Source organism: Ambystoma mexicanum, chromosome 6q (assembly GCF_040938575.1).
Source record: "Ambystoma mexicanum isolate Mex_15411 chromosome 6q, UKY_AmexF1_1, whole genome shotgun sequence".
In the NCBI taxonomy this organism is placed as follows: domain Eukaryota; kingdom Metazoa; phylum Chordata; class Amphibia; order Caudata; family Ambystomatidae; genus Ambystoma; species Ambystoma mexicanum.
The window spans coordinates 53,936,206-53,960,040 of record NC_090937.1 but is presented as its reverse complement, the minus strand read 5'-3'; positions in this window follow the sequence as shown (position 1 = coordinate 53,960,040).

Here is a 23,835-nt window from a genome sequence, read left to right as displayed (position 1 = left end):
ATTTTCTGTGTCGGCCCACTGCTTTCACTAATTCCACTACAAAGGCAGCCTTTGTTCTTTCCCATCTTGGGGGTACAGCAGCATCTTGGGCTAATCCGTTACTTGAGTCCAATAGTTATGTCCTTTACGACTGTGATGCACTCATCACTGCCATGAACAGAGTTTTTGACACCCGCCATAAATCTCACGCTACTGACCTGGAGTTTCTCAATTTGTGTCAAGGCACGTCTTCTTTGTTTTCGTACCTTACTAAGTTCAACCAATTGGTGGCTGAAACTGATTGGCCTGAAGAGAAAAAATCAGCCGTTTTTTATAAAGGGTTGTCGGAAGAATTAAAAGACATTTTGGCTACAGTACCAGTCGTTCCTACCACTTTTGGTGAATTGCTAGATCTGGTTTTGCAAATAGATGCTAGAAGGTCCGAAAGAAAGGGGGAACGCAAGGCACCAGTCCCTGTTACTCCTCATGTGGATCAGTCTTCTCCTTCTACTTCTGTTCCGGAACCTATGCAAATCGGGGCAGTAAGAAGTCCTTTGACCCCTGCACAACGCGAATATCGCAGATCACATAATTTATGTATGTATTGCGGATCTGCTGAACACCAACTGAAGGACTGCCCTAAGAAACCTGTCAAAAAGTCGGGAAACGCCAGAACCCGGCGATAGACAGAGTCCCTACGCCGGGGGTGCTTTCTGTGGACTCTCATTGTGCTGTTTCTGCTCCCGTTAGCCTTCCTGTGGTGTTTACCACCGAAGCTAATACCTTTTCCTCTTTGGCGATCATTGATTCTGGGGCCACCGGAAATTACATGGATTATGATTACGCCACACGTAATAATATTTCGATTGTGTCTAAAGCCAAACCCGAGGCTGTTCACGCTGTGGATGGTACATCTTTGATTTCTGGCCTAGTTACACAAAATGCCTCCTTAGTTCGTATGCAAACAGAGGAAGGACATGCTGAGTCGATTTCCTTTGACCTAATTAAAGCCCCTCAATTCCAGGTCATTTTGGGCATCCCTTGGTTGCAACATCATAATCCAGCCATTGATTGGTCAAAGAAAACTGTTCAGTTTCCTTCCACTGAGTGTAATGAGAAATGTTTCCAAAACACTAGTGTGTCTCCTGAGTCTTCTTGTCGGGCTTTGGTTGCGTCCATGTCTATAATTGGAGCCATCACTAAGTCTCCTGAACCTGAAATCCCTCCTGAATACAAGTCTTTTCGAGACGTGTTCGACAAAGGAGGGGCAGACCAGTTGCCACCTCATAGGCCCTACGACTGCCGCATCGACTTATTGCCAGGTGCTAAGATTCCTGCTGGTAGGGTCTATTCTCTTTCTGTACCAGAAGATAAGGTCTTGAAAGAATACATTGACAAGGCTTTGGCCATTGGGTTTATCAGACCTTCAAGGTCCCCTGTTGCTTCTCCTCACTTTTTTGTCCCTAAGAAGGAGAGAGACCTCCGTCCCTGTATTGATTATAGGGCATTGAACGCGGTGACGGTAAAAAACCAATACCCCCTCCCCAGTGCCTTACGTGGCACTACAATTCGAGCCGGGGCTCATAGAGGGGGCTTGGCAAAACAGCGGGGGTCTTGATGGACCGTTAGGCCACGCCCCCTTGACGAGCCCCGGCTCAATGGGCTACTGGCACCACTGCCAGGAAGCCTTTTGTAGAGATTAGCACCCTCTCCTCTGTGGGGGAGAGGGTGCTAATCTCTGTTTTTATTTTCTATAGGCTTGCCTGGCAGGGGACAGCGCCTCGCCTATTCAGCCTTAATGGTGGTGCTGCCCCTCGCCAGCTGGGGAGGGGCAGCGTCACCATTAAGGCTGAAACGGTGAGGCCACTGGAACCAGAGGACTTTTTCCTAAAGACTGACACTCCCGCGAATTCGCGGGAGCTTCAGTATTTAGAAAGCAAGGCCTCTGCTTCCAGCGGCCTCACGTTTTCTCCATAATGGTGGCGCCGGCTCAAGTGCATCACTTAATTAAAGGGATGCCTCGCAGGTGCGGCGCCACCATTATGGCTGAAAGGCATTTTTTTCTGAAGCCTGAATCTCTTGCACACGAGCGAGAGCTTCAGGCTGTAGAAAAAAATGCCTTTTCGTGTAGTGGCCGGGGCTGCCAGGGGAGATTAGTGGGCCCCGGAAGGGCCCCGCCTCAAAACGAAATTTTGGAGCCTGCTGGGGCCCAGCCTCGGCGGGCCCCAGCCCACTTAAAGCCCTGCCCCTCCTGCTCATTTCAGTACTTTTAGACCAACTTGGTTCCTCTGTAATCTTTACTAAGCTTGATCTTAGGGGTGCATATAACCTCGTTCGAATTAGAGAAGGGGACGAGTGGAAGACCGCCTTCAAAACACGTTATGGATTGTTTGAATATCTGGTTATGCCGTTTGGTCTCTGTAACGCCCCGGCCACTTTCCAGGCGTTTATGAATGACATTTTCCATGATTGCTTGGATCAGTTTGTGGTGGTATATTTGGACGATATCCTCATATATTCGTCCTCCAAAGAGGAACACACGAAACACGTGCAAATTGTCCTGCAACGCTTGAGAGAAAACCACCTATTTGTCAAGGCTGAACAGTGTGTTTTCAACTCCACTGAGGTGGAATTTCTTGGTTATGATATGACTAGTCGGGGTATACGAATGAGTCGCTCCAAGGTTAAGGCTATTTTGGATTGGCCCGTTCCTACATCGATGAAAGCCTTGCAATCATTTTTGGGGTTCTCGAACTTCTATAGGCGCTTCATCCGTTCTTTTTCCTCTATCTCTGCGCCGCTGACGGCATTGACCAGTTCTAAGAAATCCTATCAATGGAACCAGGAGGCACAACAAGCTTTTGATGCCCTTAAGGCAGCATTCACTTCTGCTCCAGTGTTACAGCATCCTAATCCTTTACTCCCATTTTTGGTTGAGGCCGACGCTTCTGGGTCGGCTATCGGGGCAGTTCTTTCCCAGAAAAGTCCAGATTCAGGAGAGATTCGCATTCTTTTCAAGGAAATTGACAACTTATGAGCGCAACTATCCAATCACGGAACGAGAACTCCTAGCCATAAAAGACGCTTTCTCTGAATGGCGGCATCATCTTTTGGGGGCTCGACATCAGGTCACGGTCTTTTCAGATCATCGGAGTCTTTTGGCATTTAAATCAATGAAATGCCTTACTGCCCGACAGGCTCGTTGGCATCTTTTTTTTCCCCAGTTTTATTTCACAATCACATATCGGCCAGCCCGATTTAATTCTTGTGCAGATGCTTTGTCACGCATTGCCCTGCATTCTAGCAACGATGTCTCTGACAAACCTCTTTTGTTACCTTGTAACGTTGTCTGTGCCTGCACCCCTCAACCTACTCTGCGGACCTTGATTTCAGATTGGGTCTCCACACATAAAGAAGAATGTGACACTCTTAATCTTGATGTGGTTCAAGGCCTGCCCTACATTCAGGGACGCTTGTTTGTGCCTCCAGGACAGGCACGCTTACGTGCTCTGGCTTGGTCACATGACTCTCTATTTGCTGCTCATCCGGGTCAACAAAAGACGCTGGAGGCTTTACGCCGATGGTCTTGGTGGCCCACTATGTCAAGGGATGTGATTGACTATTTGGCATCCTGTTCAGTATGTTCTCAATGCAAAGTCTCCCGTTCTAAACCTGTGGGTTTGTTACGGCCTCTTCCTGTGCCACACAAACCATGGTACATGGTTTCTATGGACTTTATTGTGGATTTACCTCCTGTGAAAGGCTTTGATACCATATGGGTGGTCATTGACTACTTCACCAAGATGGCATTGTTCATTCCTTGTTCAGGTCTGTCTTCTGCTCCTGTTTTGGCTTCCCTTTTTCTTAAGAACGTTTTTCGATTCTTTTGGTTGCCAGATATCATGATTTCAGTCCGTGGCTCTCAGTTTACATCACGTTTCTGGAGGGCCTTGACTGCTTCCTTAGGTATTGACGACCGGTTCAATTCTGCTTATCATCCTCAGACTGACGGGCAAACTGAGAGGGTTAATGCCACTCTTGAGCAATTCCTTTGGTGCCTCTGCCTCCGCTTTCAAGCATCATGGTTGACGATGCTCTCCTCTGCAGAATTCGCTTATAGTTGCATACTGCCTCAGGGGTCTCACCGTTTTTTGCTCTTTATGGTTGTCATCCACGGTCTTTGCCACTGGATCCTACACTTCCCATCGACAATCCAGCGGCTCAGGATTGTGTGAGGGAACTGGTGACGGTCCATAAAACGGTTCGTTCACATCTGCTTCAAGCCCAAACAAGAGCAAAAAAGAATGCTGATCATCACAGAAAACCGGCACCTGACTATAAGGTGGGCATGAAAGTTTGGTTGTCCACCCGCAATTTGCGAATACCTCGCAAACGCTTGTTGTTGCCTAAATTCGTGGGTCCTTTTTCCATCACAGAGATTATAAATCCGGTGGCTGTACGACTTTCTTTACCTACTTCTTGGAAACAGCATCCTGTGTTTCATGTCTGTCTTTTGAAACCTTGTCCGCTTTCTGTTCGGCTGCCCGATCGCCCCCCTCCAGTTCAGGTGGACGGGGGTGATGAGTATGAAGTGGCGGAGATTCTGGACTTTCGTCTCCGCAGGGGGCGCCCCTTTTATCTGGTTGATTGGAAAGGGTACAGTCCCGAAGACAGATCCTGGGAGCCATTGTGCAACATACATTCTCCTGCACTCTTACGCCGTTTCCATGCTCGGAGGGGGTCTGCGCCGTCTTTGGGGGTGGATGCTGTTACACCTCGACCTTTGTCGCATCACACTCCCCGGGGTCTGCCCCGTGCCTCTTCAGTCTCCCGTGTTAATAAGGACAGTTGGGGAGCTCCATGTAAGGCCAGAAAGAGGGACAAGAAAGTGGTTGTTCTTCATAAGGGGCTACGGCGCCGTCATGCACCTTTTTTCTCACGCTGGCAGCTGCCCTGGAGAATAGCTGCAACAAACTACATTTCCCAGAAAACCTGTTAAGGATTGTAGTTCCCGGCGTTAATACGGGAGCCTAATTTTCGAATATGTGACGCCTCCTTGTTGTATTTAAACCACAGCGGTTTTCAGAACGCTGCTTCTGTTTATAGTTAAAACCGGCATTTTCTGAAGTGTTCCTTTTGTACCTTAATTCCGGAAGTCTCCTGTTTTTTCCGTGTACCGACCTTGCCTGCACATGGACTCCTACTTCTTGATTCTACTTGGTTTTTGTTTGCTGACCGTCTGTGTACAAGACCTCTTGCCTGCTGCCTGGACTCCTGGATTGTGATTTTGTTGTGTTTGCTGACCGCCCGTGTACCAGACCTTTCGCCTGCTCCTGGACTCCTGGATTGTGATTTGCTTCCTGTTTGATTATCATAAACTTTTGACCACGGACTCTTGAAATCCTTCATTAAAGTGCTTCCTTTCTCCTGGGGAATAACACTGGTAAGAACAATTCTTTATTTGGAATCCTGTCTTCATCGAACTGTTACCTCATCTTTGGATAACATTGCTTCATTTCTAAAGTGCATTTTGGAATGCTTTGCTGTGGTTCACCATCCCGAAACCAGTGCGACCCTCGTTCCGTCCGGGGATAGCTACCCTGCTAACCTTCCTTTTTTTTATTTTATACTTTCGTTGTTGCCCAGGATTCTTTACACTACTCTTACTTCCACCAGTGGTAAAGTATATTTCCTTGATTACCAATCTTGGGTAGTTTCACATTTAGCTAGTATAAGTTTCACATTTAGCTAGTATCTAAAGCCTCTTCTGCTTTATAGGTTGCTCCAGCTCCTTTTTTATGGCTTAAGGGGAACTCATTCAGGTACTCTATTTAAGGGTAATAGTCTTAGGGAAAGCCAGGGTTTAATCTGACAGAATATTCATCTCTTGTCTTTTCTTTACAGCTGGGTCTGTGGCGGTGTGTTCTCCCCGCTCTTTTGATTGATCGGTCCCCTTGTCTGTATACTTCAGCAGGTGGTCATATCAGTTTAAAGAGTTCATTCCCTCACAGAGAGGAGGCTCGGGTGGAGGCTCCAACCCGAGCTCCTTCAAGCAACTCTCCAGCACAAAAGGTCCGGTCTGTTTTACACTCCCCATTCCGGTGAGTAACCCCTGCACACGCACAGCGCGCGCGCACTCGGGCAAATACTCGATTAAATACTGCTTTGCCGCTGGTGCCCGTGCTGGACTTGGTTCTTTCTTAGCTGTGGATTTTACAAGGTGACTTTCATTGTTTCCTGGCTGTTTCCTGGCTGCTTAAGTGAAATACTGACAGTCTTACCCCCGTGCCCTGTTTTATCACTGCAAAGCAACTGTTGACGCCTTGTTGACGCCTTCTTGTCTCTGTTTTTCTTAGTGATTCACAAGCTGCATTTGCATTTCTACTTGTCCCGCCTTGGATTGCTGGGGACTGGCTCCCATTGAACTTGCAACTTCCTACTTAACATGCCTGCACGCGCACAGCGCGCGCGCACTCGGGCAAGTACTATATTAAGTACCACTTTGCTGCTTCGCCGCATTGGTGCGGCGGGTGGTCCTAGGGCTCTGGGGCCTTTCTAGCAGCCCATCCAACTGGTTCTTGGCAGCCCGGATAAGGTTAGAAATTGGTGTTCTGTTGCTGATATTGTTGGTATTGGTATTGCATGTGTTTAAGACTTAATATGTACACATTGAAATCAAGCATGCCAGTTGGCATCGCAAATGCAATTTCAGTGCTGTCACAGTCTAAAAGTCATTCTTCACATACCGCAATCACTTTAACACCAGTCACCGCACGCGCCGTACCTCAAGGGCGCAATATGGCGTGTCCACTTCTCAACCCTGTTAAACCTTCAATGTGCGCTATGCTGTTGTCTCGAAATACAGTGGGCACGTGTTCTGTGCATCCAATCACGTCCATCCACACGTGCCGTGTCTGATCAAACCTTTCTAGACTCAGTCAAGGCACATTGTACGAAAAATGTTGACGCCACTCCACTTGTTTTGTCATCAATACCTTTTCCAACACAGTTAGAAGACTCCTCGGGCATTTTGATTTACGCTAGCCAGTGTGAGTCTTCAATTTCCATTATGAATGAGTTAGAAGTACTCCAGGATGCGGCAGTGGCTCTCTCATCCACTCTTTCACTTTCTCGATCCACCTTACCTTCCTTTGCACAGCCAATACCTCGGGCGCATAGGAACGTTTCAGTGGCATATGAAACCCAAGTCCCTGGTGCAAATAAGACTGTTATGATGGAACTGGCACTAACAGCCATTAACACTTCTGTTTTGAGTTTATTTAGGCTGTTCGAAACCCTAGATGCAAGAATAGCAAAACAAGCAGTTCTGCTAGCTGATATAACACGTGGGCTCAATACCAACTACCAGCTTCTTGTTGACCACAACCTGAGATGCCTAGCAGCGAATCAAGAACGTTGCACCTTAATGTCTCCAGAGCATGATGAGGACCAACAAGTGCTAGGCCCTGAGATTCCTACTGAATCATCTGCGGCGGTGTATGTGCCGCCTTTACCAATTATTGTGGATGTTATTCGCCCGGTAGGCACATGTGCAGCGAACAAGATCATACAAGTGGACAAAGATGCTTCCTATATTGACCTCTCGTCTGTTGTAGAACAGCGTGGTGATGAAGGTGTAATCTTGGAGGCAAATCCTCCAATTATGCATAATGCTTGTCAGGCAGCTAATAAGACAAAATCCACACGTTCTCACCTAAAGCGGCCCGGGCCATTGGAAAGAAATCTAAGAACATGCCAGGAGCAAGAGGTCCCAAAGATACCCTAAATGCATTTTTTCAGGCAATTTGTGGCACAGTCCCACCACCCAGCTCGCGGATTCCAACTGTCAATGAACACTCAAGTACTGTGACTTTAAAGGCGACTAAAGCAAAATCTACATCTGATTGCAATCCCACTCCAAATGATGTTGGTGGCTCAGCAAATTTGCCTGTCCACCCTCCTGCTTACTCGCCTTTGAACAGTCTTGTAGACTCACTTGAACATTTGGAAGCTCCAAAACGGAGGCCTCTGATAGAGCCTCCCACTAAAAAAGTGGTTAGCTCTCTTCAGTCAGGCGAGTTGCCCGCAGTCAATTGTGGTGGACAATCACAGGCTATGACGGCGACAATCAAACAGATGATAGATGCCTATTTGTCAGAACATATATCTATCCCAGTGCCTCTGACGTCCCACACAATTTAAGGTGGCCCAACTAGTCAAGGAGTAAGTGGTTTAGTTAATCCCTCTCCTTCACTTGTAACTGTGGGCGCCCCCGGCTTAGGTCCTATGCATCACAACACAATACCAACTATGTAGGCCCCACGTCTGTGTAATGCCTCTATAGTTCCTACCCTGCCTGCCTCAAATAAAACAGTACAGCAGAAGATTGGGAGTGCACACTCCTTCATACTGAAATGTAGAGAAGGTCATTTTCCCTCCTACATGCTGAAACGAAGAAGTGTCCTCAACATCTTTAGCTATGTGAGCGCTCTCCGTGATGTATCTTTGCAAGACATCGCACAAATTGAATTTATTTCTGACATCACAAATTCTATCATAAGGTTGTGGATTCCATCTGGAGTGGTGGCTAACCTAATATGGCAAGACAAAATGAGGATATTTGACATGGGCTTCCTGTTAGTGGAATACCCTGAGCGTGTAATTCCCCAATTCCAAAGTTCAGCCCCTAAATCAAAGATTTATCAAAGCACACATACTGGTGAGTCAAGAGATGGTTTGGTCTCCACTGTGGTGCGCACGCAGCTCTGAACATTACGAGCTGGAATTCAAGAGGACATTGCCACCTACAAGCCTCCAAATCTAACCTCCTACAAACATTTCACATCATTGCTCTACAAGAAACCTGGTTGATCGAGACCCCAATATGGTACAGTTTTGATATCATTTTGTTACCCGCTCTACCTACTGGAGGCAGACCATCATCATGACTGATGGCTGCGGTGAATCTAAAATTGGGCCTTACTAACACTGACTGGGAAACTGAAAGTCCCTACATTCTCTTGGTAAAAATCACCTATGGTTCTCAAACCATAGCCCTGGTAAATCTCTATCGTAACCCGGCGGCAATGTCAGATGAGGCATTTTATGCTGGCCTTGGGCGCATCCCTATAAAATTAACATCACAAGCAATATCACGTATACCATTATCCTGGGTGATCTGAACTTAGATTGTTAGAATGCAAAATGGGACACCTAAGATGTACGTCAATGGATGTCCTTTATGGCAGAAAGACAGTTCCACATGGTGAATGGGGCAGTTCGAGGTGATATCCCTGCACATACAACATGGTGTCGCAACTCTAGAACAAGCACAATTGATTATATATGTGGGTAAATATCTCTTTCCACAGGTTCAGAGATTGGAGCTTCTTAAATTACCACATAGTGACCACAAGCTTCTATTATTATCAATTTTAGGAGATTGCGACCAGAATAGAAGACTTTCCATTAACCAAATCTTAGCCATTAACTCTTCAAAAACTCGTCTTAAATGGTCTGATGCAAAGGTGTCAGCCTATCGACACACTCTGGAAAAAAATGTGAGGGCCGTTATGCCAGTACATTATACAGAGTTATTGCTGCCGTATATCAACTCTGTCTCTAGTCTATCAAAAGACTGTTTGGAGTAAAAATATGTTTTTGACCATGATATACAAATACGGCGTGCAGCATATAGGAAACAAAGAAGGGCCATTTTAGCATTGGGTGCTCCATCATGCCAAAAGGACCTAAATAATGCTAAATGCCAATATAAAAACTGGGTTAAATCCAGGGAACATATCATGTTCCAACATGACAGCGAGCACATGGGACGTATGATGGCGAATAAAAACTCAGCCCAGAAGTGGATTTTATTAAACAACCAACCCTGTAATTTGCAAGCCGATGCACAACTTATGGCTGTAAATGAATGTAAATGGATTGAATATTTCACCAATCTGTATGCTGATCCATGCTTTGTGGGAAAACAGGTGGAGCAGCCTTCATCAGAGAAATGCACTCTGAACTTTACCCTGAAAATCATTGAAGATCTTATACGACGTGCTAGCACATCAAGGGCCGCCGGCCCAGATGGCCTCATAAATGTCACATTAAACTCTAATAATGTTGAATGGGCCCTAAGTTTGGATCAGATATTCCAACTGGTAGTAAAGACAAGAATAAACCCCTTATTGTGGAAAACATCCGTGATCATTCCCATTTTTAAAAAGGGAGATTGCTTGCTACCCCAATACTACCGGCCCATTGCCTTATTAAATGCCTCAGGCAAGATCTTCACAAAACTGGTGCTTCTTGACTTTAATATCTGTACTCAAGAAAATGAGTTGCGCGACACTTCGCAAACAGGTTTTGTGTCTGGCATGGGCACCCAAATCAATCTGTTGTGGCTGAATGCAGTCAAGGCACAGTGTCAAGCCATGAAACAAGCAACATGTTTTGCCTTTGTGGACTTGCACTCTGCCTTTGATTCTATCTCATGAGTTCTATTATTAGACAAACTAATGAGAGATCACTGTCCAACTACATTATTTGAAATCATTTGCGCTTTACATTCTGAAACATCTATTTGCGTCCGTCTCTTATTGGATGGTGTGCTGTCCGCACCCATTCAAACAGCACAGGGCTTGAAACAGGGGTGCCTACTGGCATCTTCTGTCTTCAATTACTTCATTCATGATCTCAGATATGCAGTCGACAAAACAATTTCAGATTCACCGAAATTGGGAGGCCTTGCCATTAAGGCATTGATTTACGCAGACGATCTCGTATTAATTTCAAAAACACAGATGGGTCTTCAAAATCTCTTGTCATCCTTTCAATTGCACATTCAACAAAATGAACTTCGAGTAAACACACAGAAAACTCAGATTATAGTATATGCACTCAAGAGGGCTGGCCACCAACGCTTTAAGTGGTCAATTAATCAGGTAGAATTACAAGTAGTAACACACTATACATACCTGGGCATGTGCTTTGAGGGCATACCTAATACAAAAAGACAGCTTGAAATGGTGGAGAAGAAACTAGACACAGCTATAGCACAAACCAAAATAATCATGTTTAGATATGGCAAATTTTCCATCAAGCCAGCCTGGTTGTACTGGAACCAGAAGGCAATGGCAGTTGTATATGGTCTGGAGGCGCTCCCAATCAACACTCGCTTCCAATTTGGTCAATGGGAAGCAAAATTTTGGTGACAAATTCTTCACCTACCGGCATGTGTACCACATGCATGGCTTAGGTATGAACTGGGGCTGGTTTCTCTCCATGTGCTATATAAATGGAGACTTTGTTCACTTTTTAGGAAATGTCTAACTTCCACTAATGCTGACATTATTCTAAGATCCTTATCTGCCTATATGTTCTCAACAAAACATTGTTCTATGGCCACTTAGGTTAACAAAGTCTGTCAAGTTTTTGCAGCCTGCGATATAGCTATCGAATTATTGATCTCTAATCCCAACAAGGCCAAAGAGAAATTATATCAGGCCGATTGGATCAGCACTTGCGAATTGTGTATGCCATATGAACGGGGTGACACTCACAGATTTCCCCCAAGAAAAATGTGTACTCTACCTTCTTATTTAGAGAGAGCTCCCTCAGTGAAATACAGGCTTGCCATCCTACGTCTATGTTTTCATTTATGGCACACAAAGGAGGTTTTGATAAAGCGTAATCTGTTACAACCTCAAGGCAACACCTGCCGCTTTTGCTTTAAATTTGGGATAATCGAAACTTTAGAACATCTGATAACCCAGTGCCCTGAACTAAGAGATCGTAGACAAATACATTTCTCCAGGCATTGTAAATATTTGGGCAGTCTTGAGTGGAATATGTGTTGGTTTTTAATTTTGGGTTGTTCTTATTTACCAATACAACTTGCCACTGTTAACCTTTTTGGATAGTTTACAACTAGAATCTAAATCTGTTGGAAAGCTTTAAATCAGGAAGATGTCATCTAATATTGCTTTTGTGTTGATCTATCCAACAAGTGCTTAATAACTAGGAAAGGAAAAGTTAAACAGGTGGCTTTGTTATGTTTGAGATGCACTGATTTTATTCTAATTCTTTTTTTCTCTTTTCTAATGATATTTGTTGGACATGTTATCCCATGAAAGTGTTGTAAGTTATTATGTTTTGTATAGTTTGTGCCTTCTCTTCTTTTGTCTTTTTTTCATGAAGACAATATTTTCTTTTATGAATATCAAATGATTTTTACTATGTTCTAATGACATTGAAAGGTTGATTAAATTCAACTAAATCAATAAAAACATGTTTTTATCTGTCTTAGGTTGCCCTCTGCTTTCCAAATGGCAAAGTGCATCCACTTAAACAACAGCTATTATTTCAACAAACGGAATGAGCACGGTTCTACGTGGTCACCTTCACCTTCCACTATCACAAATATTTGGAATAATTTCAAGTTACTTCTTTCCACCCCCATTTCTCTTCACACAGGTTCCAGTGTCAATTAACAATTAATTACTGGCTCAACATTTCAGTCTCTAAAGAGAAAAATGCTGTACGACGAATGCCTCCTCACAAGCTAAAACTGAAAGTAGGTGCTGTAATTATGCTACTATGGAATCTTATGCCATCACGGGGACTCTGCAATGGAACAAGGTTGACAATTACGTGTCTACAAAGACACATCATAGGGGCCCGTATGATCGATGGAACTTAGATACTATTCTTATACCGTGCATACCTCTCGTTCCATCTGATATGTTTAGCCTTTTCAATGACCACTAATAAGTCACAGGGACCTACACCCCCTTCCTGGAAGTGATCAGTGGTAATTTGATATTTAAGAAGGGGGAATGGGGACAGAAGTGACCCTATGAATTATCAACCAATATTGACCTTTAAGATATGCCAGAACGGCATATGTTACGCCAGGAACAGCTCATTTTAATATAAAACTCTGAAAACTACTTCATTCAAACAAGACCCTTTTAGTCTTCATGTGTACCTAGTAAACCTAGAACATATCCAACATCTGATGTTTATGGTGATTGTAATGTAAATACAACTGTTCAATAATGTAACTTAGAATCAATTGACTCCAAGGCCCAGAAAGCCTCGGGTACTGAGACGAGGAAGAGGAGCAAGGTGTTTATGTGGAGGAAATATGACAACAAGCATAATGTGCAGTCTAGTTGTCAAAATCCATGTGAGCTGCGCAGGACATTTAAACCTCAAAATCACCTGCAGCTGACAGAACTAAGAAGGAGAGAGGAGACAGGCTGAAGAATGTGTGGACTCGGAAGCGAGTTCAGAGGCAGAGACGACCTGATGGAGAAGAGCCATGGGAAGAGCAGGAAGCATCTTCTGGTAATGAACTGGAGACGTTCCGGACCAGAGCGGAGGAACTCTGGTGAAGAGAAGGTGAGCTGTACGCTGCAGGACCAAGAGATACACGGTCCTGCAGAGTGGCAGCGGTTCCATCTGCAAAGGACTGACACACTGACGTGAGAACCAAAAGAGAGTCTGCCAAGAAGGGAAACCTTGCCCAATGGTACCATTTTGCAGCAGCCGCACAGTGAACCACTCGCAAGGCAACAGAAATGAGGAGGCGGCCCTGGGACGTGCAAGTACATTAACAATCATTTGGGAAGCTTTTTTTACTGACCAAATAGAATTAAACAGTAAAGGCAAATATGGCACAATTCTGCTGATATGAGCTGTCAGTTGGGGGGTACCAGGAACCAGCATTGCCATAAGCCAAACGACATAACAGGAAGAACAAAATGCAAATATGATAACATTCTTCTGATATGGGATATCAGTTGGGGGAAACCTGGAACCAGCATTGCTATTAGCCAAAAGACATTACAGAAAGAACAAAGAGCCAAAAGTTGTACAATTCTCCTGATACGCAATATCAGTTGGGGGAAACCTGGAACAAGAATTGCCAAGTGGTGTTGAAAAAAAGGTTGACAGGCAGAGCTTGAACAAACCCTCAGGTCTGGGATGTTAGGATGGCGGAAATTGATACAAGTAATAACTGAAGTCAACAAAGTGGCGCTAGTGAAAATGTACAATTGTGTAATATCTAAGAGGAATGTGAATGTTGCAGAGAGAACTGATAATCAGGTAGTGAATATTGTTTGAAAGAGATACCTGGTCAAAAGGGAGATAGTCCTGGCAGGAGATTAAATCAGGATATCAAGTGTTTCAGTTGAGAAGTTTCCTGGCAGTAGAGCATACCAGGAAACCTATTTTGAACTGGTGTGTTAAAGAGGAACTTGGTCATATTAAGTTGTTTCAATTGAACATTTTGTCAACCAGAGAATTAGAAGAGACTTACCTTTTGTCATACTTGTTAGGGAGATTTATCATTTTTATGCTTCATTCCCTTGCCTAGTGAGACCCCCAGCAGTTTTTGCTGGATTATGGATGTCTTTCTTTCTATCCTGAATCAGGGGAGCCTTTTCCTCCTCATTCATTCTTATCTGCTCTGGGTTTTGGGACTCTGTTCTCTGTGCTTTACCTTACTTTGGAGTCTGCTTTCCTCCATATCTCTTTAAAGGCACATGTGTTTACATTTTGCAGCACACAGCAACTTATGTGCAGTGTTGTTGGGAACCATTTGAGCTCTCCTTTGAGATTCTTTCTTTATCCTTACAAACTATAGCTCTTAAGGATAGAGGGATACATTGTATCCTTGCTAAAATGTTATACTATGAGAGATTAGCACACACCATCTTATGTGGAGTGCTAAGCGGATACCTAGTTTCCCCCTTTTCTCTGCTGCTGTGACTTTTTAGTCACATAGACAACCCTATGGCTGGTGGCAGTGGATGTGTTCTACCAGTGATTGCGCTATTTATTACCGCAGACTGTATTCACAGTCTCGTTTGCGCACAATAGGGTCACCGATGTTCTAACATGGTGTCTCCATTCTTTTGTTCGCCATTTCTATTGTGTTTGTTATTTGTTAGCCTTTATTCTACCATTCTGGGAGGGGGGATCTGTGTGTGTGTTTTGCCTTTGGCAGGAACCCTTGGGTATCCCCGCCTAGGCTCCAGTGTGTCTGGGCAGGCAGGAAGTGGGGGAGGAGTAATTCTCTCCCCTGCCCTTTGTCTGCCTGAATGCCTGAATGGAACCAGTTCCCACTGGGGGCTGGCTGTCCTGATTGGACTGCCACCCACACCTTTCCGTAAAGTGCTGAGAGAGTTTGCAGAGGAGTGTGTGGGAAAATGGAATAAAAGGTGGGATTCCTGAGGTGAAAGGCAAGTCGACCACTGCAACAGAAGAACAGAAGAACTGAAGCTGAAGACGACCAGAGACACCCGCAGACCGTTCCATTCACTGTAAAGTGACCACTGCTGTCCTGACCCTGTATTATATTTGACAGAGGAGCTCTGAAGAGGACAACTCCTTCTCTTTGGCTGGTGGGAACAATCAGCCCTGAAACAACCTACAAAGTGAGCCATCTCCCGAGGTGCTGTGCCTTTCCAGAGCTGCAGACCGTGAATACCAGGAGACCTCCCACCTATTTGCAGTGCAATGTGTTTGTGAGGCCTAAGATGTCCAGGACTTTTGTGAGCTCCAGTTGGACCTCCAGAGGCATGATCCGACTCATCAGAGTGCAGAACTACAGAAGCGAAGAAGGTAGACCTGGCGAAAACCGTCCGTTGTTGGTGCTGGAAAAAAGGCTCCAAAACTGCAGACTGACTGAATAAATCCATTCCAGGGGTCCTCTCTCTCTCTCTTGAGACTACTGTTGAGATATCCCATTCAGTGTCCTTCCTTTCATCACCAGACCAAGGAATCAGGAGATGGGTCCATCGCTGCTGCACAGAGGAGAATCTAGCTATGAGTATTTCTTATAACCTAAGGCACTGTGGGGTGAACGGTGTAATTCACCTTGAACCGAAAAGATGCTCCAGTTTGAATGGAGTGAGTGAAGGTGTTCAGGGGATCCACCCTACCTCTGGCCCAGCCTTGCCAGCTTGTTTCCCTTTAGGGAGTCCTTTTGCAGGGTCCCCCTTGTTGTGTTGTATTGCCAAGTAACGTATTCTAGAGACTGAAAGTATCCTGAGGAACTTTTGCTGTTCTGCTACTTCTTAAGACTTTGGATCCACTCCTACACTGACTTTTTCGTATAGTTAGGGATTGGACTTTTAAAGCGTTAGTTTGTCCGAAAAGTGTCTCTATAACTTTAAGCTATGCTGCTGTGTGACTAACCAGCCTTTTTCCTTCCTAACAGACTTTGTGGTTTTGCTAACTAAATACTGTATATCTTTGAAGTAACGCGAGTGCACGGTAGTACCGATAATATGGTAGACCTGTCATAAGTGTCAAACTCTGTAACAATTGTACAGCAAGCAACTACCACTGAAGCAATGCTCTTTGATAATTATTTTTAAGAATTCCTATGTGTGTTGGTTAAGTGAACTAAGTAATTATCTACCTTCCTTGTGTAAATTTAATATAACATTTTATGTGTAAGTGTTTCTTTGGACTATTGTATTTACTGGGCTCAGTGTACTTACCTACAGCTGACATACTCCTCCTAAAATAAGCCTGACTGCTCTGCCATTCTACCAAGATCCTTTGGATAGTACAGACTTACACTAAGAGTTGGGGACCTGTATGCCAAAGGACAGTTTTATGAAGTCTTACCTCAAGTGGACGCTAGGAAAGCTCCCCTAACACTACTTTAACCCATATTGGAGAAAAGACATTTGTTTAACCATCCTGAAAAGTAGGAAATACTTTCCTTTGCTATATTCCAACATGGTTGTGGCAGAGATATTTATTTTGCTATCCTGACGAAAGTATTAGGTGTAAGAGACATTAACTTTGTCTTTAAGAGACTAGTGTTGGAACAGTGCATGTTGAACATGTTCCTGAAATAATCCTGGGGAAAGGAACCAAAACCTGGAGGATTGTTTTGTTGAAGGTAAATATTTACATTTTTGCAAACTTTTGTTGAATTGAAATTCGTAATATTTTCCTTGCCTCCTTTTTTTGTTTACTTTTTTATTATTAAAATTCATTAGCATACAAGGCTGATTTGAAACATACAGAAATATATTCAATATACATATCTTATAGTAGAAACCAACTTTCCAATGCAGATTGATAATGTGTATAAAAAAAGGCCTAATATTCAAAACCAAACAAGATATATCTTAATGCATAACATTTCAAGATAAACTGATAGATGTATACAATATATATTATGAAAGTTAAAAACATTTAGGGCCTCATTACACGGAAGGCGGTATGGGTTAACGGTCACCGGTAATTGTACCGGTGACCGTTAACCCTTACCGCCTTACTACGAGGTCCCTTTGCGGGTTGGTACTTTTAGCAGGTGTTAAAAACCAACCCGCAAAGGGACCAGGGTGCTAATTACGGTACTGCAATTTGCGGTACCGTAATTAGCACCTTCCCCATTCCCATTATGCCCTATGAGGCAAAAAGGGCAATGGGGGAAGGGGGAATTACCGCCCCGCCAACCTTGGAATAGGGCGGTAATTCCCCTTTCCTCCAAGGCAGTGCCGGTATTTTACCGGCATGGACCAAGGTGCTAGTAGCACCTTGGTCCACCGCCTACTGTGTAATGAGGCCATAAAACAAACAAACAAGACGGACAGTAACAGAAGAGGGGGAGGGGACATTATGTATTTGCTGTTACACATTAAGGACTAGGTAATGTATTTTTTAAATATTCTATGAACGACCTCCATTTCAATTCATGTTTGGTTGGTAGGAGTGGGGATGAGGCATTACATTTCTCCATTCTGTGAATGTTGCTAATAGAATTCCAGCATATTTTACAGTGCAGGCGTTTAAGATCTTTGCAATTAGAGATTATGGTTTGGATAGCTATTATGATAATGAAATGAAAATCCTTTAGTTTTTATCGATAGCAGGTTCAATTGCAGAGCTGCCTATATATAGAAAAGAAATACAAAGTTCTTGTTGCAAGTTAAAAATGGATTTTAACATACTCCATACAGCTTTCCAAAATGTTGATACATGAATGCAATTGAAAATTAGATGTCTAAAAGAACCTTTCGTAAATGAGCAGCTCCAGCAATTTTCATCTTGTGAAAAACCACCTTTGAATAGAATGGAGTAATAAAGGCCTTATGATGCAAAAAGTATAGGGTTTGGAGCAAACTTGCCGATACAATGGCTTTAGAAATTGAATTCCATATGAACGGCCACTTCAGTTGGATCTATCAATGAGCAATCTAGTTTCCATTCTAATTGGCTTTTTCATTGAACTTTGTTTTCTGGCACAGATATAAGTATTTAGTAAAATATTGAAGCAATAACTTTTTTTTAACACATGTTGCATTTTGTTATCTTGATATTTATTATCACTATGCATCAGCAAATCATAATTAGCCACAATCGCATCAACCAAATTTAAGTATTGGCGCATAAAAATCATAGGAACATGTTATTTGGTTACCATCTCCTTGCAAGTGAGAGGAATCCCTTCAACAAAGAGTTGTCCCACATACTTAATGCCTCGAGAGAGCCATAGTTTCCAACAAATACTTTTTTTGTTAATTTTGATTAGGGGATTCATCCAAATATATGGGGATACAAATTGGGATGTCTTAGAGATATATAGGAGTAGATATGCTCTGAGATAAATAATGGTAGTATTGATACTATTGCAGTGATGAATATATTAGTTCTTTTAATGTAATGTAATGTATTCCAACAATGTTTTCATCCTGTCTGATTGCTTCTAAGAATGGTTCCAGAGCCAGGATAAAAAGAAGGGGGAAAGAGGGCAGCATTGGCAGGTACCTCTGCTAAGAGGAAAAGATAAGATATATGCCCATTTACAAAAACGGTGGTTCTGTGATTGGAGTATAGTACTTTCCCCAATCGAAATAAATGGGTCCGGGATACCATGCTGGAGAGCTTTAAACATAAAATTCCACTCTACCCTGTCAAAAGCTTTCTCACCATCAAGTGCTATAGCGGTGAACGGATTAGTGGATGTCTTAATGATGTTAAGGACATTCGTGAAAAGTCTAATATTTGCTGAAGACATCTCCCCTTGACATATCCTACCTGAATCACTCCTATTTAAGTTCAGAAGAAACAGATTTCATCTATTGGCGGTGGATTTTGGCTAAAATGTTACAGTCAGTATTGATTAGGGAAATATGTCTATAGTTTTGGATTAATTCAGGGTCTTTATTTGGTTTGGGAAAGACAATTAGCATTGCTTCCGAAAATGATCCCATGGCTTTTTCATTAGAACTAAATGAAGAATTGAGTTCATGAAATATAGGAACTAAAAGATCATTGAAGTGGGCAAAAAAGTCTATCGGGAATCCGTCTGGTCCAGGGGCTTTTCCTTTTTTAAGATCTTTTATGGCTTTATATATTTCATTAGTTTGTATGGAAGCGTTTCATGTTTGGAGATTAGTGGTGGTATATGAATCATGATGTATATTTGTGAGAAAGTTCGACGCATGAGTGCTATTAGGTGATGATTCTCAGGAGTATAATTTTTGATCAAATTTGGACAAGGCTTGTAGAATGTCTTCATCTTTAAGAACTCAATTACCGTTTTGATCCTTTATAACCACAATCCTTGCTCTATCTTTTTTATGTTTGAGGTATGAAGCTAATGATTTACTTGATTTGTTGGAACATTGATATATTTTCGATTTTTACTTTAAGATGTTGGTACAGGAGTATTGCATAATCAAGTTATTGTACTGGATTTTTATCTTGTTAATTTGCGGAAGAATTGAACTAGTGTTAGTACAAGTGTATTCTACTTCTAAGTGTTTAATTAGTTTGAGAATATCTTTAGATTATTGTTTAAGTTTTTTCTTTTTTATGGCTGCATATGAAATAATATGACCTCTTAATACAGCTTTATAGCAGTCCCAATTGTTATGAATGGAAGTGTCCTCATTTATATTCTCAGCGAAGAAGTGGGTATGTGTTATGACTTGATGGTCGTGAAGATTATGGGGCCTCTGTCCACAACTACCACTCAGGAAGATACAAATAACTTCCTGAGTGATCTTTGAGGCCACAGGTTTTTTGAGTGCCGGAAATGCCAGGAACACCGGAGACTCCTCGACCGCTGTAAGGCAAGCAATGGGTAATTACAATGGCAAGCAAAACAATAAAAACAGGGCGTAAATGAATATCAAGGGGCTTACCAAGATGGAGGGGTCTGGGTTCTGAATAGCACAGATGGAAGGGAAGTGTTCCGTGCAGCTGCAGAGTGTGACAAGCAGCAGCGGGTAAGGTGTCACACTGGAAGGCAATTGAGATGGTATAGCACTGCAAAAACCTGCGTGGGCGGGTAGAGTTGGATATCTGTATGTAGTCCGTGTAGAGTTGGAGATCCGTATGCAGTCCGTGAAGAATTCCAAGGTCGAGACCAGCCGTGTGTGTCGAAGCCAGGGGCAATCCAAAGGAATCCAAAAAACAGTCCAATGAGTCCTGAAACAGCGGAGCAATACGATAACCAAGAGCTTGACAAGAGGAATCCAGGAAAACAGTCTGTAGTCCAGTACCGTAAATACAAGAAGACGCCGAACAGTGCTCGAATGGATCAGCTGTGAAGCACTGAACGAGCGTTCCCTCTGAGGGTTTGAATGGGCAGAGGAGCGCGATCTGGCACATTTCCTCGTCATGTGACCCAAAGTATCAATATGCTGCTGGGTTTTCCTGGAGGCGTGACGATGCAGCGGGAGGAGTCGGCGGCTCCTTCAGCCGGCTGCGAGACACCAGGGTAGCTGCCACTGATGAGGTAAAAGTAACAGGTTAGTATGCCCATGGCCAACAGGATGCCTTTGAATGCCCTTCATGTATATTATAACCCGCTGCCGCTGCCGCACTGCCTGAGAGAGTGGAGATGTGGGGTAGAAGGGGAATGTGGACCAGAACCAGAGAGGGAAGGAACGGTAGACCTATAGGCGCTCGTCCGCGGGGTGTGACCAGCGGACGGCGTAACAGAGCCCCCCCCCAAAGGCCCACGACCCTGTGGGCTAGCAGGAAAATCCCGATGAAACTGGGCCACCAAACGAGGGGCATGGACATCCCGGGCAGGAACCCAAAAGCGATCTTCAGGACCGTAACCTAACCAATCCACCAGCTATTGCAGGCTACCCCTGAGAAAACGAGAGCCCAATATGCCCCCAACATCATACTCATTAGGGTCGACCAAAGCCAGAGGAGCAGGGGGAGAGACCAGGCGAGTGGGACTAGGGCACGGCTTAAGCAGGGAGGTGTGAAACAATGGGTGGATACGGCAGGCTGATGGAAGCGAAAGACAGTAGGCATCCGGATTCAAGACAGCAGATACCCGAAATGGGCCAACAAACTTGGGAAGGAGTTTGCGACACCCAGGTAAGTGTAGGTGGCGTGAGGACACCCACACACGGCCCCCCCACATGATAAACGGGCGCTGTAACCCTCCTCCTATCGGCCGAAGCCTTCATGGACGCCCGGGCCTCCTGTAAATGGGCAAGGGTCTGGGCATGGACTGTGGCTACGTCACGGACACAGGATGTGGCAGCAGGGGTACAAAAGGATGCATAATCGGGGATGGGCAGTGTACAGGGATGCTGGCCATAGAGGGAGTAGAATGGGGAGAAGCCAGTGGAGGAATGCAGTGTGTTGTTATGTGCAAATTCAGCGAGATGCAGCAGATTCACCCAAGTCTTCTGGTGTTGCAGTGACAGGCAGCGTAAATACTGCTCCATGGCTTGGTTCACCCTCTCCATCTTGCCATCGGTCTCCGGATGATAAGCAGAGGAGAACGGGGCATCAATATCCAGCAGTTTGGTGAGAGCTCGCCAAAAACGGATGTGAACTGTGAACCCTGTTCAGATATCAAAACAGTAGGGAGCACGAATAAACAAAAAATGGACCTAAAAAAAAGACTTGCCAACGCAGATGCAGAGGGTATCCCAGAGCAAGGTATAAAGTGGGCCATTTTTGTGTATGTATCTACCACAACCCACACCGTGTCATAACCCTGTGTTCGGGGAAGGTCAGTCACAAAGTCCATTGTGATGGTATGCCAGGGTCTTGGAGGTATAGGTAATGGCTGAAGTAATCCCAAGGGACGACCCCTACGTGACTTACATTGGTCACATACCGAGCATGTTTTGACATAATTCTCCACGTCATGCCGCATCGAAGGCCACCAGCACCAGCGTTTGAGTAAATCCAGAGTACGCTGTTGCCCAGGGTGACCATGGATGGCAGCATCATGAGACCATTCCATAGCTAGATTTCGGGTGTCACTTGTGGGTAGGAATAGTCTGTTGTGAACAAAAGGCAGACCGTCATGGTAAACGGGATCCCATTCCGATAACTGTTGTGGGTGCTGGGAGACCCAGAGGCGTATGGCTGACACTAGGGGAGGCGAGGGTGTACATATGCATACTATATGACCGTGATCAAGCACCGTCTCCGGAAAGACCGGAAGTGACACCCCCACTAAGGGAACGGGATAGGGCATCAGGTTTGCCATGAGACACACCAGGGCGATGTTTAGCCAAGAAGCCGTAGGCTGCAAAGAACAGATGCCAGCGTACCTGCCGACTGTTGACGCATTTGAGGGATGCAAGGTCCTGCAAATTCTGGTGATCAGTGTAAACAGTGACTTGATGGCTGGCCCCCAGCAAATGGTGCCTCCATACCTGAAATGCATCTTTGATCACCAGGAGCTCCTTCTCCGTAACAGTATAGTGGGACTCAGTAGAAGTAAACTTGCGTGAGTGATATGCCACTGGGTGTAGACAGCCAGTGGTCGGGCAGGGTTGTGAAAGCACTGCTCCAAAAGCAAATGACGAGGCGTCTGCTTCGACAACAAATGGCAACTCCCGGTGTTGCAGGACTGGAGTGGAGGTAAATGCAGACTTCAAGGATTCAAAAGCAGCCTGATGTTCTGGGGTCCAGATAAACGGAACACATGGATTGGTTAGTGCTGTTAGTGGGGCCCCTATAGACGAAAACCCGGGGATAAAGCGCCGATAAAAATTGGTGAACCCAAGGAAAGACTGCAAGGATTTCAGGCATGTCGGGACCGGCCATTCTAGAACAGTGCGTACCTTGGACTGATTCATGGTTAACCCACCCGATGAAATGTGGAAACCTAGAAATTTGACCTTTTTTGTGTGGAACTGACATTTCTCTGATTTGGCAAATATCGTGTTCTTGCGCAGTCGGGATAAGACTTCCCGGACATGAAGGATATGCTCGTCTAAAGAGGAGGAAAAGATCAGAATGTAGTCCAAATAGACCACCACATAAGTGTCCAGTATATCCCCAAAAACCTTGTCAATAAATCGTTGGAAAGTAGCGGGGGCGTTGCACAACCTGAAGGGCATCACTACGTATTCGAGGATTGCAAGGATTTCAGGCATGTCGGGACCGGCCATTCTAGAACAGCGCGTACCTTGGACTGATTGATGGTTAACCAACCCGGTGAAATGGGGAAACCTAGAAATTTGACCTTTTTTGTGTGGAACTGACATTTCTCTGGTTTGGCAAGTATCGCGTTCTTGTGCAGTCGGGATAAGACTTCCCAGACATGAAGGATATGCTCATCTAAAGAGGAGGAAAAGATCAGAATGTCGGCCCAAATAGACCACCACATAAGTGTCCAGTATATCCCCAAAAACCTTGTCCATAAATCGTTGGAAAGTAGCGGGGGCATTGCACAACCCGAAAGGCATCACTACGTATTCAACTAAACCCTGTCGGGTGTAAAACGCCGTCTTCCACTCATCACCTTCACGAATACGTATTAGATTATATGCCCCCCGGAGGTCTAATTTGGTGTATATGGAGGCATGTGTTAACCGGTCC